The 19,266-nt window shown below is 28.9% G+C and overlaps 1 protein-coding gene across 3 annotated transcripts in view; it reads right to left on the bottom strand.

The window, feature by feature from the left end:
• LOC121116929 (spermine oxidase) overlaps positions 1–14,665 on the bottom strand; it is a 37,468-nt gene extending 22,803 nt beyond the window's left edge. For 2 of the 3 annotated variants that reach the window (XM_071887928.1, XM_040711241.2), the window contains exon 1: positions 12,937–13,068. The gene's annotated coding sequence lies outside the window, so the exon portion shown is untranslated. Of the gene's footprint in view, positions 1–12,936; positions 13,069–13,739 lie in introns of those variants that run through there. The other variant, XM_071887931.1, reaches the window with a different exon arrangement.
• Positions 14,666–19,266: the final 4,601 nt, after the last annotated feature.

The following is a 19,266-nucleotide window of genomic DNA, read 5'->3' as shown; positions in this document are numbered from 1 at the left end:
ATCAAATATATATATTTTGTTACTTTTATTTGATCAAAGTTCCAAGTCCTTTTTAAATTTTTTTCTTCTTCGTTTCGAGCAATAGTTAGTTCATTCAATCAGAAAACTGTATTTTGTTTCAACAAAAATCCTATTCATACATTAAGGCGAACCTTAATGTTTGTGGATAATTGTTCTACACAACGACATCCCCCAAAGGTATAAATCAAGTGCGAAACAAGATCATTTCATCAACAAATGTCAAAATATACTTGGCTACACTACAACTTTTTTTCCCCAGAGACGTTGAATTTAATAAAAGTAATAAGGTAAATTATGTAAAAGGAAGAAAAAGATGTATACTTTAAAAATGCAAATGATAAAAAAAACGTTATTTGTAGTATTTTATAAGGGACATCAGCCCCTGGATAAGTTTTCACGTAGCTAAGGAAATCTCCTCTAGCGAACAGGCTCGTTTTGGCATTTTTTTTAAAGAGTATTCGCATCCCTAAAACATTTATAACTCATATTTGTTTTTTTATTAGATGTTGATTTGTATTTTTTATCTTTATTGGTGTTATGAGCGTTGATTTTTTAAAAAACTTAAACTAGATCATGTTAAGCTTTGAACATTTCTACAGTAAAATATGGAATAGTACAACAAATGGAGGGAATTGTTAAATTTTTATGTCTATATAATATTGCACCTTTGTTTCCCTCTCTTTTGGGAGGAAAGGTTGAGAGACATAATGATGATTACTATCTGCATAGTATAATGTAAAATAGTCAAGAGAATATTCATACCAGTCACTTTAGGCATAATCACAATTGAAACCAAGCTCTCAGTGTCTAAAACAATCAGCAATTTATGTAACTTGATAATAATGTTATAATGTTTCACTATTTTGAGTCATTTTATTTAATATGTTTGTAAATCTTTTTACCTTTCTTCATTTCTTAATAATTTTCAAAATGCTTGAAATAATTATTTTATACTAACAACATAATATATATATATATAAAGATATATACGAGATGTATATACAAGATAACTTTGTAAATATTTTTGATATCTTAAAAACTAAGTGACTACTATATAAAATATAGATAAAACTATATAATAACAAGCGTGTGAAGGTAAGGCTCTGCGCGTCAAATTAAAAAAGAGAAGGGGAGTACATATTTTTATTATAAAGCCAATGTTGTTTTTTTTGTCTTTTTGTAGACCCCAAATAACTCCAGGCAATGCAGGGTACTTCCGCTAGGATGTACATAATAAATAGTGATCTAAATCGTGTGCATTTTATACATTACTTTCAATTATAATAAAACCCTAATCGATCATTCGGTTGTGCTCATGAAAGACGGAGAGTAATCTTGTGAAATTGTTGCAGAGTTATGTGTGTAAGTCCTTGTTGAACTCAGAGTAGAATTAAGGATTCACATTGAAGTAAGTCTTGCCAATCTCTTATTTATTTCCATCTTTCCCTTGTTTAAACTGATCACAGCTCATCTAATGAAATGTCATGTAGCTAAGCTGAAGTCCTCCAAAGCATTTTTCAAATTGACAGGGATTCCATGTAAATTTTTAATTTCTTTTTTTAACATGCCCAAAATACACAAGATTTTCATCACTGATAATAAAAATGAATTATACATTAAATGACTCAAAAAGGACGAGCGCGCTTTTTACTATATTTTTTAATTCACCTGTGGCGTAGCTAGGCCTTTTTTCGGGGGGAAGGGGGCTTAAGCTCCCAAGATTTTTAAAATATATATGTATATTGTACAAGTTGCAAATTCTTCGTCTTAAAATTCATTACTTAATGACAAGATTGGTCATTCTAATTACTAACTATTAATTTATACTATAATTCTATTTTGGCCTATTAAAATTACATGGATATTATTTATTTATGAATAGTATAACTCTGGAGATTTGAATTTTATCATGAACTACAGACTACCTATATTTTAGTAATCTGAATTCAAATAGTTAAAAATTAATTAATTCATTAATATATCGATCATCCATGGAATATATTCAATTATTGGATTATTCTCAGCCCAAGTACGGTAAATACTTCATTTTTAATTGTTTGTTGCAGTTTTTAGTTGCAATTTGAAGAACTTCCACTACTTGATTGTCACCCCCCCGCCCGAAAAAAATTATTAAAGCAACTTGAACAATAAGTAAAACATAAAACTCGGTTATTTCAATTTTAAAATGAGAAGTTGAGTCTTAGCTTTAAGTTAGTTCCAAAACTTATCATTCAAAAGAATTATTTACATTGTAAAGACTCAGACGAGCACAATCATCGAATTTCCAAGCGCGGGAAATAGTCCAGCAAACATCAAAAATATTCTCAGATATCGAAATAGAACGGTCTATGACGTCTATAACCACTGGAAGGAGGAGGGAGCATATACAAGAAAAGCCTACAAGTCCTGAAGTCATAAAAAGTTTACTCCCATATTCACTATAGGCCTATAACTTTCCTCGAAGTCACCTCCTGGTACTCCAATTAATGCTATTGCCAAAAAGCGCTAAATATACCTTGCAGCAGTCTCCAGGGGCATAAACATAGATCTAAGGATGAAAATAAATTTGCTAGCAAACAAAATGAAGGCCACCCGTCCGCCAATGGAAGAAGATTGCTGAACAATTTGAAGTCAAATGTTAAGCGAAACATCTTTCATTCCGAGGTGAAACAATGGACTGTTGTTCACAGAGCCCACAACATCCAGAACGACAAATGGTTTGCCATAGAGAGAGTTAATGTTCCCAGTCCCCAACGTCTTTAAAAACAAGCCCCCCCATCATGATCCTTGGGGTAATTGGGAACAATGTATTATTAAAGCTTGTAAATAATGAAAACTCAACTTGCTTCTCTTATTGATTAGATTGAAGTTTGAGGTAATCCAGATGTAGTACCTGAACAACCCTGTATAATTAGATAGTCCTTAAAATTCGGTAGAAATTTAAAACTATAAAGTTACGTCATAGAAATATATTTAATGAATATTTTTTTAAATACATAATTATGAGTTTTAGAGTTGTTCAGGGCAACCTTCTTCAATTATAGTAAGTAAAGTATTTTAATGAGGCAATTGCATAATGCATACAAAAGCAAGAAACTAATACTTTTAACTTTAAACTGAGAGGTATTTAATCTTTTGTTGGTGAACTGGGATTTTATGTACCCCAAAAGTTATAAAACGTATTATAAATATTTTTGATTTAATATCCCTAACTTTTAAGTACTCTTAAAATCCCAGTTTGAATAAATATAATTTTGTAGTTATTGTCCTGATAGCGTTAGTTTTATGCCTGAAAATCCTAGATCTATTTAAAACCGTTAAAGTTTTGCTAATTTGGTCCAGTCTCGTTGTAAAATTCAGTTTACAAAAAAATGGTTATTATCTTATGTCACAAAAAAAAAAAAAAAAAAAAAAAAAAAAAAAAAATTGGTCCACAGTTTTAAATTTTAGTCTGGACAGATATTTTGGTCCAAATGGTACGGCAAAAAATCGGTCCAAGAACAAGGTACTTCTTCGTATGTTTTGCAATTTTGTAATTTTTATTGATGTTTGATGTTTTTTCTTCAACTTCTTCGCCTATAAGTCGTTTTTCTTCTTTTTCCGATGTGAAGCGGTACAATACAGATAAAAACACAGATTGATGGTCATAGATGAAAGTAATATTATCCGCCAGTATGTAAAAAAAATAAAAAATGTTTTCATTTTCACTCTCTCCCTTCTCAATTAGTTCTAATTGAGAATATATATCCCTGTGCCAAAAAGAGAAGAGTGTACTAAGTAATGGTTCATTGTGTAGATTAAGGACATTGTATTACAATTTAGAATCAATATAGTCTTATTAGAGATATGGATTTTTTGGCTAATTTTTCAATATTGGGCAAAACATTAACAAGCAAAGGAAACCATTAAGTATAAATTAAGGTTTTATGATGAAGGAAACAAAATGGAAGCAAGAGTAAAACAGTGATTTTTAAGAGCCAATCAAAATATATATATATATTCAGACACATGAAGTAACGTAATCATAATATAAATATGAGCTCATAATCTACGGATCCCGTCTTCTTCTCATAAAAGATAATTAAAATAGAGCTATTTATGGAGATTTCTAATCAATGATGATATATATAAGTGGTGTGCTAACACAAAAGTAATCTTTGAAAAATATTAAGAAATTCCACATTTATTTTATTATGTCCATAAGGTATGTTGACATTATCTGGCATTTTTCATTCTTATTTTGTTTTTGACTGACCAAAAAAATACGTCTTTTAGTGTGCTCTGAGATTTTCTACTATTGAACAAAATAGAATGAAAAATCAATTTAGGAGAAAAATCTTTTAAAACTTTCAAACATTTTTTTTTCTTTTCAAAATGTAGTATTTTGTAAAATATAACTATTTTCGAAGAATAAACATTCTTGCAAAAGTTTTTAAAGAATGTTTTCATGAATTGATTGTGTTTTTTTATTTTTATAATTGAAAAAAAAATCAAGAACACACGAAAAGACGTATTTTGTCGGTAAAAAAAACACACCTAACAATACCAACGTTGTGGACATGTGTACCTACATAACATTTGAAAAAATAATATGAGAATTGAAAGAGAATTGTATTCGAAATTATACAAAACAATAATTTCCTTTTTATGAGACTACTTATGATACTTTTTTTAGTTCCAATATGGCCCTTTTCAAATAAAAATTTATATATTTCTATTGATAACTTGATGGATCTATAAGCCCAATTTGTTGCCCCTTCCAAATGATTTATTGAAATAATTGAATAATATAAATCTAAGGTAACTAAATTCAATATACACATGTAATTCAGGCTTACTTTTGTATATCCACACGCAGTGAAGTATACTCTATAAGCGTATAATCTACTTAACTTCTCATAAAAGATTATTAAAATATAGTTATTTTCGAGAGATAATTAATCAATGATGAATTCAGTTCTTCATATAGTTATATAAGAGGGTGGTCTGAAAAGTTTCCAAACTCAAAGGGAAGATGATGACACTCGTAAATAAATGCTCGTCATATCTATCTAGCATCTGTTACAAGTTACTCACCAAAGTTTCAGCCATTTGGAACGCACAGTTGGTATATAACAGTCATTAGAGATTTGTACGTCCATATCGTTAATTTTTGATTGAACTTGTTGTTCCCTTTGAATTTTAAATCCAAATATGTAATTTTTATTACTTTAAAGAAAATGAAAGTACATTTTTAGGGGATTTTTTTTTTTGTGAAGGTTTGTTCTCTACCGAATGCTCATTCGAGTATTTGACCATTTTGATGAAAAACACATATTGATTAGTGTATTCAGTGGCATATTACAAAGTTCAAATGTCTACAGATGTATTGTCTCTAAATACATAATAAATGCATTTATTTGATAAATTCATCGTTTGTAATTAAAATGACTAAAGATGTAATAATTAAGGCGTTATAAGAGGTACTACAACTTGTACAGGCTGATTATACAATTGCAACGTGTATATAATATATGTAGGTACATACACATGTGTAGGTGGTAGACTTAGCTTTTAATGTAAGTAATGTAACCACACCCTTTTTATTAATGTGGTCAGGAGGGCTAGCTTTCATCAAGGGGGGCTTAGCCCCGAAATTATCGACACTTTTATATAAATAGTTTTTATTTTTATATCTTCTAGCAGAGGGTTTCTCGCATTGCAGGGCTAAATAGAGGGAATAGAAACAAAGAATGAAGGCAGAAGAAAAGAGACAGTAAGAGGGATGTAGAAAGAGACAGAGTGACAATAGAACAAGGAAGGAAATATATATAGAAATAAAGAAGGGAAGATAGGTTTTATTTCGGTCATAAAACAGGCTCTTAATGCCTTAAAGGGCCAAATAATATCCTAGGAACTTGCTTTAAAAAAAAAAATCAAACTAATTTGTGCAATCATTTTGGATTACATGTTTGATACCACTAAAAAAAGACTTATAAAAACAAATAACATATGACATAGATATATATTTTGGAGGGGTATTCAAAAACTTTTAAGAACCTGAAGGGGCTAGATACACCATTGGTTTTCAGTTTTTGTATATATTATCATGACTAGAACGCGACTATTTTTGCTCTGCAAGGGTACTCTATAATCAACTGTGCAGCCTCCATGATTTCACCTTACTAAAGCTTTAAAACAATTTGTTAGTTTGAGTAGACTCCTGGTCATTCTAATATCTTTATTCCATCTAAGATGTCACTTTTTATAATACAACAGATGACGTCGCTTTATAATTTCTCTATACCTTTAATCTCATGACGTGTACAACTTTTTGTTCCCTTCACCAAAATTCCTATTTTAATTATGTCAAAAGAGTACCATGAAGCTATAGAGTAATATTAAAGTATATTCAACACCAATACCTTCAAAGGATAGTATTTACATAGGCTTATACTTTATATTATATTTCTCTAATGATTTTATTATTTAAAAAAAAAAAAAAAAATTATCCTTTAATGATGTATAGTCAACTTAGCACTACCTACGTACCACAAACATAAAATTTACATTGTGCTTATTATCTGCTACTTATTAACCTCTTAACTTTGATTGGTTGAATTGAAATTATTTTATGTTAACCTTTACTTTTAATTATTATCAAAGGAGAATTGGTTCCACAATTCAAAATAATTTGCTAACTAATAACTGATTTTGAGTTTTATTTTCAAACTCTTTTTTGAGGTAAGATTGCGAGATAAACTAAACATTACAACGTATTTGTCTCCTCTTTTTTTATATTGAATATTACTATTTTGAATGTCAGTCATCTTGAATGAGGCATAAACGACCTAATTTCATAGGAATAAAATTTCATCTAAGTATACAACAGTTTATGTTCGTAGTTTAATAACTATATCATTAACATAGCATTGTTCCGGGTTATTATGATATTTATGATGTCAGAGAAAACACATTATACTTTAAAAAATATAAATAGAACTCTTTCGAAAGTTATTGTAAACGAATTTTCAAAACTATCATACTGCAAAATTTACTTATCTACTTAAAAGATAATATACCAACCAGAGTGAAACCTATTATGACTTATATTTCATTTGGCCAATTAATAATAATTAAAAAATATATATTTTTTTATGTATAAATCAAAATAAAGATAAGTTACTTAATTTAAAAAAACACACACACTAAACCAATCCCTTAGATCTGGAGGGAAAAGACTACATACATTAAAAAAAGTTATTCATATCAATTAAAATATGTTTATTTTACTATGATATCTCCAAATCATCAACATCTTCTATGTTTTTTTTGTCAGCTGTCAATTTTTTGACTTTATTTACCCTCCACAACATTGAGAATTTGGACAAACATTAGCTGTTGCTTAGCTGTTAACTATTCCTTATAATTAAATAAAGAATACTAACAGAGCCTGTGAGAATTGGTTATGAACTAGACCTACAATTTCATTCCCCCCGCCTTTTTTTTTTTTGGTGACTAAACAAAAAAAAAAAAAAAAAATGGGCCTGTCCGTAATTTGCCTTAGATGAACAAGTGGACAATTATTATGCTTAAGATGCAATATAGCGATATGCTTATAATCCATGTATATTTCAATAAGCACATTTTTTATGTGATAAAAATGTATTTATCTAACTTTGTTAGTTAAATTTAAAGAAATTGTTAATCTTATAAAATTATTCTAAGACAAGTGGGGTTAAAAATGACTCTGTTTGATAGTTTTAATATTATGTATTTCATTTTTCATATCCGCAACAAAAACTTATCAACGATTTATTAAAATGTATTAAATGATATAAAAAAAGGGTAAATTCTAAATAGGGTTCATGATATGCATGAAAAGTAGGGCTTATAAATTCCTTGGAAATTGTCCATCTAGAAGAGCAAGAAAACTCCAACATGATATAGTAAATAATAAATACCAATATAAGTAAGTAATTTATTTATGATTGTATAAGAAAAAAAAGTTTTTACAAAGTCTTACCCATACACTTGTTAAGTATCAAAAATTAATTAATGTTTTATACATTAGAAGGTGAAGTGACATATTCAATTGTTTGTTTGTTAATGTACATCCTTTGTACTTTAGCATCAATAGTTAAATATTATATTTTTAACTTTTTATTGATTGAATGAAGTAGATTAAGATTTTATGATGAAATATTTTTTTCTCGGTAATTTATCAAAGTTATAAAACCCCTTGAACTCCATAGATAAAGAGACAAACCCCAAAATCAACAGTAATACACAGAGAAAAATGAGATTTGAGTATTATATTTTTAGTTTTAAAATAATATAACATTGCACATGACCGATACTTTTTGTAGTTGCCAGAGTACAAAGCTACTATGAATATTCTTGAAAAGGGTACATTTAATTATAATGCGTGAAGGACGAAGATTTGCACTTAAATAGTTGATGGGCTATAAACAGTGTGGCTGGCGTCTGTCCTTATTTTGGACTCAGATTAATTCCAGTCCCACTTGTTGGTCCTTACAGAAGGTAAAATTGAACCCTCGTGACGTTATTGAGAGTATTTTTCCTTTGTTCAGTTATTCAGTTATCATGGCTTTATTTCACTTACACAAAAGTATACCATGTATTTTGTAGTCAGCTGTAAATTCCCTCGTCTCACTTGATACATCATGACTATTCTATAATTTATTCTTTTTTTAAGTAAAAGAAGTAATAAATTAAGTATACTTATGCTCCGTTTCCAAAAGGACAGGAATAAAATTCCTTATTGATCCCTCTTTGTATAATGTATATAGTCGTATATACATATATATTGACCATCTTTGTATTTATGTGAAGAAATTTAGAAATATATTTGGAAATACAAATGTAAAGCGATGCTTTTGATAAAATATTCCTCAGCAATATTATAATAATATGGTATCGAATAAAATAAAAAGAAGAATTTTAATATTACGAAATAAATATATATACTTCATTCTAACAATTGTGGAAAAATTATAGTCTGGGAGTAAGAGATCAATAGCAGTTGTTATGATTGACTAAGTTGACTAACTACCAAATGATTTGGGTCTTTTTTCTCTATGATTTATGAAGAAAAAACTATTGCATAATACAATAAAGGTAACGAATTTTCATAATATAGGGGTTTGTATTATATAACTATAAAAAATGTTTGTATTTATTATATTGCATAATTTTAAAATATAAATATTTTGTGTAAGATATGTTAAATTCTCTTTATACATAACCAGGAGTGTCCACAGGAGCTTGAAAAAAATCTAAAAAAATTTGAAAAAATATTTTCTTTGTTAAAAAATTTAAAGCATTAAATTTTTGAAAAAAAAAATTCAAAAATCCACAATCATTCTCAAAAAATAAATTCTATGGAAAAAAATTTCAAAAATGTAATTTTGAATATTTAATTTTTGTAACAATTTTTTTTTTCAAAAATTTACGGTTACTCACAAAAATTAATTATTTTGCAAAACATTTTTTGAAATTTTTTTTCAAAAGTCCATACCTATTATTGAAAAATTATTTTTTTTTGGCAAAAAATATCAAGAATCCACAGTTATTTATAAAAAATTTCAAATATTAAATCTTTTCTAAAAAATGGGTTTTTTTTTTGGAATTTATTTTTCAAAAATCCATAGTAATTAACAAAAAATTAATTTTTTTGCATAATATTTTTGAAATATTTTTTCATAAGTCCATACCTATTATCGAGAAATTATTTTTTTTGCCAATAAATTTCAAAAATCCACACCTATTTATAAAAAATTTCAAATATTAAATCTTTTGTAAAAAATGGGCTACAGTCTCTCCAGCCCATCCTCTGCGGACGCCCCTTATATTTATTGTATTTTATTTGGGTTCATAAGCCACGGACATTATAAGGAAAATTTCTGTTCACCGAAAGTCCTAAGGATCATTAGGATCACCGATCCTAAGATCCGACTAAATATGAACCAACACAATATTAGTTATAAGTGTATGTCCTAATTGGACTCTGAGTAGGATTGAGGATCGAAATTTTCCAAGATTTCAATATTCAATATATAATGATGAATTCAGCAGTATTATTGTCACACAGTAATAATCCATTATCAAATCATAACATGGAAAAAAATAATGGCAATGAATGAATGAATAAAATTGATATGTGTGACTCATGTGTGTAAGAAGCCTGAGTAGAGAGCTAAACCTACTAACATATAATTTGAAAATGTAAGTACAAGGTATAAAAAGTATTCATCTGGAATATACAAACAAATATTTATACCTATATCGATATTAAAAACATTATTATTAATCAATATGTTAAATGACATTCAATCGAACGTGAATACGTGTATTGCATCTATTTTTCGATTAAAATATTCTTTCCCACCAATTCTATTACCGAGTATTTATGAACATAATATTATTTACAATGCCTTTAAAAAACCTTATATAACAAATCAATATTATTTAAATTAGAGTTATCAAAAGAAAAAGAAAATTTGATTGACTTAGTTATTATTTTGAATAAATGAGTATATTAAGTCAACAAAATTTTACATTATTAAAATCTTTTAAAATCAATATTTAGTTCTACTAATACTTGGAAAGTTGATCATAAATCTATAACTAGTTTTTTCGTATAAAATTTGTTAATTTTTGAATAGAAGTTTTTGAGTATTTTCAATGTTTTTGTAGATTTGAGTCAACTTGAGTGTGAAAAGGATCAATAATTCATATAAAAGTTAGTTTATTTTTTACAAAATCATAAAAAACCACCATATTTTAATGGTTTTGTTTGAAAAGGAAACACTTCTTGGTTTTTCTATATCCAACTGTTGGTATTTAAATAACGTTATTAAAAAAGTTGTTGAGAGGATCAACTGACGTAATAATGTAGGTTGGATAGTTAGTTTATTTATCACTTTATTGTAGACAAAAGTGTTCTTTATGTAAGTTGTTACATATTCAGACATATCTTGTATTACGTTAATATTATTATTACAACTAGTATGAGCTAATGGTATAAATAAGTGTTATTACATCTAGGGGGAAAACAATTATTTGTAATTCTAAACTTTCTAGTATGTTCGACTTTATGGTCAATACAAACAAATGAACTTTATGAGCATTTTAGTTACATAAGTATTTCTCTGATATAGGGGCTAAATTGCTATAATTTGCGCTACAGTTTTGAATTTCGATTCTGTTACTCATTCACAAGTATATACGCATGCAGTATATAAATAGAAACTACTCTAATGTCAATGATCCTCAATTATACTCTCAGACAACGGGGGACAATGTTTTACATTTATAGTTGTAAAAAATATGACATTAGAAGAGTGTGATACTTTTGTAGTGCCAACATGAACAGTGTTTTATATTTTCCAAAGCTATTATCACTATTATTTTATTCTTGAATCGATAAAATCTAAGTATAAAGTAATCTTTAGTGTGTGAAAAACAAAGATTCACACTCAGAATTTGTTGCAGAGTTATAAATCTAAGAGTGAAATTGTGGATCCACATCGGATTCAATCCTACCTATGTCCTCACAAATTTACAGAATAGGATGAGTGTTTATTTCCTTAATTATATAGCTGCTCGGAGCTAATTTAATAATGAAACTTCATGAAAATAATTATCTCTTCACCAAAACATTCCTTAAATTGTGGGGATTACTACATATGTTGATTTTCAGTTTCTTTTTTTAGCATACCGGATGCTGATAATTTCTACAACTTTGCTTACACGTATAAATAGGGTTGTCAATTGTTAGCATTTTGGCATAAAAAACCCAAAATCAACATGGTAACCCAGACAATTATAAGAATTTTTGGAGGATAACAGCATAGTCATATGACGTTTGATTAGATTAGCTACATGCTATAGCGTGAAGTTAAGGAAACCCAACTCCCACTCCAAATCAATCAAGGACAAATACAGGAATGACTCCATTATCGAATAGGGCTTTCCCATATAATTTAGGATGCATAACACTACTTATAAATCTTCAAACAATCCTCAGTGTTACTCTCTGTCATTTATAAGCACCACGCACTCGTAGTTACTGTATAATTTGATGGTCTCACTTCCAGAATCAACGTTGTATTACATAAGCTACAAGCAGCTATATGATGGAGAAAATACAAGAAAATCACACGTCGTATCATGGTCATATGTAGAAATTACTTCAAAATGGATCCTCAATTCTAGTTTGAGTTCAACAAAAGCGTATAATTCCCTCATTTTTACTTTTTTCATTCATAAGCATAAAAAAAAAAGAATGTTTATAATTTACTACTTTAGTTTATTCTTCAGAAAGGTATTAATGGGATTGAAAGAGAATAAATTAAAAGTCTTTCAAAATGTTATTAGATTTTTTTTAAGGTTAAAGTAGCAATAATTAAGTATAAGGAAACAATGTAGTATTACAATTGGTCTGTCTGAGCTAGGAAATGCCCATATATTTCATTTTCTAGAAGTGACCGTTAATCGAAACTACGTAGATTGAGCTCAAAAGAACAGTTTTTCCCGAGCACGTTTTCCAATGAGCTTCGTCGCTCCATTTTTCCTTTAATATTATTTGATGAATAGTATTCGACTGAATATGTAACTTATTAAATGTATCTATACATATGAATGTACCAAATCAACCGTCTAGGCCTTTTACTCACATAAACCATTATTTAGAATTAATTAAGGAAAATCTAAATCTATATTATACCTACTAAGTAAGTTCTTAATAAATTTACACATAATTACTTAGTTGTAAAGTCTTAAACACTCAATTACTGAAAGGAACAGGAAATAAATGAATCAGAATGACAACAAATGCATATTTCACGTACTCCCTCAGCTATTCATAACTTGAAAAATGTAAATAAAAAAATCTAATTAACTATTATATACCTTTTTTTAGTCAACAACAAAATATCTTTATTTTTAATTTTCTCAACAGTTAATTTTCAGTCTGCACACACTATATCAACACTACGAATAAATGAACAATCTCAACCAATATATATTTGTAGGGATACTACTACATTTTGAAGAAAAAGAAAATAATGAGAAAACGCTCAAGAGACTAAAAAAAAAAGGCGGCCCGAGTGTAACATCTCTCCTTTTTTGCCTTTTTCTTCCTTCCTTTTAGGGAAATCTATGGCTCTCTTTTTTTCTGCAAAGGGGAAAAAATTCTCTGCCTCTGTGTTTATTAAAGTAATAACTGTATTGCCTGTCGTGGTTTAAGATTTTATATTGGGTCGATAAGGATAATATAAATTCTGTGGAAAAGGTATTCAGATCTGCCTAGTGTGATCATGAGAACATATCCTTTTTCTTGGCCCAAGAAAAATTACTTTCGGGGGAAAACGTTTTTCTGTTTATTTACACTTACATTAGCTAAGCTTACAAAGTTTATTCAAAAATCTTGATTGGGGGTAATGGGTTTAGGGAAACTCAGCTGCCATGGGCCCTTGTTTCTACGCATTTGAAATTGATAAATTTATATAACATATTTGATGTAGATTATTGCAAAATAGTCTTGTTTACTCCTCTCCTCATTCTTCAGGGTTTGTATCTGTCATTTATCATTCCTACATTTTAATTGTATTAAAGAAAAATATCATATAAAAATAGTTTTTAAATGAAGAAGAACAAGAAATTATATAAGATTAACTGAATTAAATTTTAAGCAGATGTAAAAAAGGCCTTACCAGTACTATAAATGAATGCAAGTCGAATATCATGCCTTTACTCAGAATTCCAAGTCTTTAAATATCTTCATCCTATTCAGTTAGAGTCCTTCAATATTTTTATCAAGTCCAATTTCAGTTTTCAAACCACATAAAACTCATATCAGGTTCATAATTATAATATTGGGTCTCTAGGTAGTGTTAAAGCTTTTGCTGAGTGCAGCTTAAATTAGATTTGAGGTCCAAATAGAGACACAAGTCTTAGCTCTTGAGTCCAAGTGAAGTCTCGAGTCTTTGATTCTGAGATCAAGTCAAGTCTTCAAAACATAGACTAAAGTCCAAGTCGAATCGTAAGTCTCAAGTTCCCCCTCTTGTTTTAAGCATAATTAATGAAAAAAGTGAATTTGGCTTCTTTAAAGGTTAATTTGAGTAAACAGAGCAGTGTTTCCCTTCAAATCCAGGTTATTGTACATTTAAAATCCCCTGACTTCAATACTAAATGATTTAAATAATTGGTTTACATATTATTTTTGGAGCTTAAAGGTCTTTGCGTGAAAAAAAAAATATAACTTTTTTTATTAATTTGAAATATGTCATTTTTAGTAAAAGTAAAAAATAAAAAAAAACACTTTTGAAAAACTATCAGCTCTATAGAAATATTCAAAAATATGACACTTTGAATTGAATATTTGTCGTGATGAAAGGCAACTGGTTGTGGAAAGAAGATGAGAAGCGACTTTCTATTTGTGAATAATATTGTACACAGGAAGAAAGGCGTAGTTCATGATAATAAATGAAATATTTAGCCTTTGTAATACGTAATACTTAAGCACTTGGTAGAATGCAAACTCAGAACTAATTTAAAATAGGATATTGTTTGTAAAAAGTTTATGATTTGAGATAGTATATGGTTGCAATTCATCGCAGAAAGGAGGGGAAATCTCGACTGTTTTATATCTGTTTTTTTCTTTTTTTGCAAAAGAGTAAAAAACATACTGTTGAAGTCAAGTGCAATAAATCTTAATTTTGATGCTATCAATGTCCCTGTATGTGTTAGCTTTACCATATATTATTCTTTGATTAAGTTTCCGTTTCTCACGGCAATTCTATCTAGTGATAAATAAATACTATTTATTCGATAAACTTAAACTTTTTAGTCTTCTAAATCTTAAGAACGGGGAGTTTGGGATCTTGTTTGCTCTACCTTCCTCAAGGTCGGATTACTGATGCATGCAAAGACGTTTGCATCACTCCTTTTTGTGTTGTGCATAGTTTTCACAAAACAACTTGTCAATTTTTATAAAGTAAAATAAAGGCGTAAGAGAAAACACAACATGGACATACGGATAAACAAAGATTATCTGTATGTTCGTGTGTATATTTAACTATATATATATATATTTAGTGTATTTTATTACTGTGTAGATGCTTGATCCAAGAAATAACAATAGAATCGAGTGTGAGCGTCATATTAAAAAAGAAAAAAAAGTGTTTTAAATGCTCATATTAAATAAAGAATATATCGTAGAAGTACGTTATACAAAACAAAAAATTATTTAGAATGAATCCTTAAATTAGGTTTAGTAACGAGTGTGTTCTAAATATCACTCAGGGAGCGTTTCAGACACTAAGTACTCCCTGGCTCATCATGTCACATTTAAAAAATAATCTTAAGCTATTAATGTTATTATTTTTAAAAAAATTCTAGATGAAAAAGCATTCATGTATTGGGTAACTACGTGTGAGTGTGCTCATGAAAAACAAAGAGTGAATTCTTTAGGGAGATATCTCCTATATTAGAAAAGCGAGGCTTGCTTGTTCGTCGAAGTTTAATAGTTCCGAGCCATACTGAGTACTACTGCGAGTACTTCATAACAAAGAGTGAGAAGAAGTGAGATTTTCACCTTATTTGGGGTTTGGGTATTGTTTCGATAGTAATTGAAGAGTAGACTCAAATCTACATATTTTAATACTTAAATATCATGTGATCATATGGTAATGCAAACTTGAAATGACAAATTTCAATAACTAATATAAGCATTGAGTCATTTTATTTTACATGGAAGGTGGGAGAAGCCTCACATTTTCCTCAAGGAAGATGTTACCTCAAAGGAATCTTCACTCCTTGTGGGGAATCGTCTGTAACATATGTAGGTCCATAAGATCCACGATTCTTCTTTGATTTTGTATTTTTGCCTGTTCAATATTCAGATCATTTAAGGAAATCAATAAAAGAAGAATGCTTTATCATTCCTTGTTGATAATATCCAATCAAAACGTATAAAAGAATAAAAAAATATTTTACTCGATATGTTAGATTTTTCTAATTTAAGGAAAAGATAAAAATATATAATTGACTCACTTAACAATTACAAGACAACTACCACATCCAAAGTGATAAAATTGATTTGATAGATCCTACATAGAATTTGGGTAAAATAATTTCCTTTCATTCTTTAAGACGGCATTTCTTAATGATTTTTTTACGAGTACTTTAATGTGGTGCAGGTTTTATAATAAGTAAGGCTCATTCAAATAAAAATGTACGGGTTCTGTTCAAATAGTTAAAACAAATGAGTTAGAAATTGGTACCGGCATTTTTTAAAGCAATTTGTTACTTTCATGTGGTTATTGAGAACCTAAGCTTTTTTTAAAATGTATATTTTCTTATTGACAATTTTTTTGCTCCTCTATTAACGGATATTCCTGATTTTTCTTCATTATTATAAAATTAGTTTTCGTGTCCCCCCTAATATTAGTGAAAATTACTTCTTGTGTGTCGGTCTTTATTTAACAATGAGAACCGCTATTTAGTACCGTCTGGTTTAGTGTTTCTCAATGACCCTTAAACAAGAAAAATCCATCCCTCCTGACATAATTGATTTTTTTAAATTCTTCAATTATATTTAATAAAATATACTATATATTTTTATAAACATAATAAATGTCCGTATTATAATGTAAATAAAATGAAATATATATGCAATCCTCTTCAATAAATATCTCATATATTTATTAATAGACGACTGCCATTTTTATGAAAAATTCCAAGGACCAATAGTCCTAAGGAACGATCGTAAAAATGGACCGGGCCGAAGAAATTGAGACCGACACAACACTATTTACAATGACCCCTGCAAGGGTTTTAAATTATTTTTTTCTCTAATCTGTGATGTAGTGCAGTATACACTGCTGTTACGCTTTGCAAATATGCAGAATATGTAAGTAGTGCTTCAAGCATACAAAAGAGTTATAAGCAAGAATCAAGGCTGTCGAGTGTCGATGTAAATTTGTTAAAATAAAGCAAAATCCAATAAGTACAGTGTTGATCTTATGTAGTGGTACACATTTTCTTATTTTCAATTTTTCAAGATTAAAATTTAAACAAGAGGTTTTGGGAGTACATTTATTTTACAAAGTCATCTGAAAATAGTGTTCAGTTCAACTTTTACTCAATATGTGAGCCTTCAGCTCTAATAATTGCCTAATAAGAGACCTAAATCTCCTGCAGAATCGAGCTTGGTACACTCCTCCTTCTTGATGGAAGCCTCTAGAGACTCTTGTGAGGAGTAGTACACATCCTCACCTCCAGATGCGCCTAAGTAGAGTAGTCTAAGGGGGTAAGGTCCCAAAAGTTGTCTCGCAGGAAAGCCTTGGTCTTAGCGGCGCTATGAACTTGAGCTCATTTATGAGTGAAAACAAAGTTGTATACCATAATATAACAGTGTCACATGTTAAAAGGAATTTAGGTAGCATGATTTGGGATCGCTTTGCCCTTTGGACAGCATAATCATTGTATTAACCTGTCCGACAGAACAATTTGCCTGTCCCGGCAGTCGGACTAATGTTAATGTACGGCCTTTTGATGTATTTAAAACATGTAGTCAAACCTTTATTAAGCGATTATGTAACTGAAAAAGTGATCGATCAGCCTTCTTTGATATTCATTTGATGAAAACATGATTCTTACATACAAAGAAAGAAATATAATCAACAAATATTTGTATTGGTTTACTAAAACCCTTTTTTATTTTACCTTTAACAAGATGAGTTAAGAAGAAAAATAAACCCATGTTTACTTAAGAAAATAAAAGTATAAATAAAAAATTGGAATTTGCCTCTTATAACTCTATTTCATGAAAAGTCTAGACGTTATATGAAATAATGGATGGATATATTTATTATAATTGAATAAATAAAATAAATCTACCACAAATTATGAAGCTAATCTATCTTAAATTCATATTTCAACATCATAACATAGGAGCTACCTTATTCCTCCTAATTAACCAGTTATACTGGATTAATTAGATTAATATAATTTTTTAAACACATAGCAATTGGGCTGAAAGTTCCCGGGCTTATCAAAGAAAACCAGTGTTTTTTGGTTAAAATTGGCTTTTTAGATTATTATTAACATTATTTTTGTATTTGCTTTATGGAACGGAGTCCCCATAACCCTTTCTCACTCATTGCTTCAAGAAACAGTGTAAAATTAACCAACTGAAATTGTAGGTAAATTATAACAAAATAGTGCTATCTATGTTTGAAGTGTGGTACTTTTCAACACAAGTGCTATTTAAAACAACGTGGAGAGAAAAGATTGAAAAAACCCCAATAAAACATTAATTTATAATTAAATTTATATATTAACTAATTATGAAGATAAACACTGAAGGCATTTAACACATCAGCAGGAAAGATGGAAGCTTCTTTTTATTGGTACTACTCCCAATATCACCCATAGTTAGGCTGGTTTTTGGTTTTTTTTGTGTGTGTAGATACAACGTTTGAAAACTTAATCTTTAAGTCTAAATTTGGAGATAGTTGAATGACTCTAATTACATTTTTTTGGCTCGAATACTGTCCAAGATTTGACCTTTCGGATAAAAATGAGGGTACTCTGGTTGTCACCCTTAACATGTTGACTTTTTAAATATCCTTGCTCTCTTTTTCATAGATTTTAGGCATCATATGCTAAATCATATGCTCATCATCTGGACAGTAACCGACGTGAACAAAATCAACCATTGTATTGTTCTGCTTTTTCACCTTTCAACTGATTGTTTATTGGATATCAGAGAACAAATATATATTTTCTATCATCTAATCTCACACTTCCATAAATTATATATTGGCACCTGCCTAGATTAAGTATTTGATCAGGTTTAAAATAGTCCATATTTATGTAAACGACACTACAAATCTGAATATTTTGTAGTATGTATAAAGACAAAATACAATTTTGTATTTATATGTCTAGATTGTAATTCTACATTCACAAACAGAATCAATTTTCATTTATTTGACTCTAAAACGGTAAAGAGTGTAAAACAGTAAAAAGCTCTGCCTTACCACCGGGTTGTATTTTATCAACTCTATTTAAAGAACCTTCACAGCTCAAATAGTATTATTTTTGGATATAAGTTCTTCATATTTGCTTAACCCATAAAAAAGTAATTTAAATATATAATATATCTATGAATATTTAATTTATTTGCGCTTTTGCATTTATGAGCGTTGATCTAGATAATATCTGATTATTATA

The sequence above is a fragment of the Lepeophtheirus salmonis genome, chromosome 1 (genome assembly GCF_016086655.4).
Source record: "Lepeophtheirus salmonis chromosome 1, UVic_Lsal_1.4, whole genome shotgun sequence".
NCBI lineage: Eukaryota > Metazoa > Arthropoda > Copepoda > Siphonostomatoida > Caligidae > Lepeophtheirus > Lepeophtheirus salmonis.
Note: the sequence above shows the minus strand (reverse complement) of the source record. Positions and strands in the feature narration are given on the sequence as shown.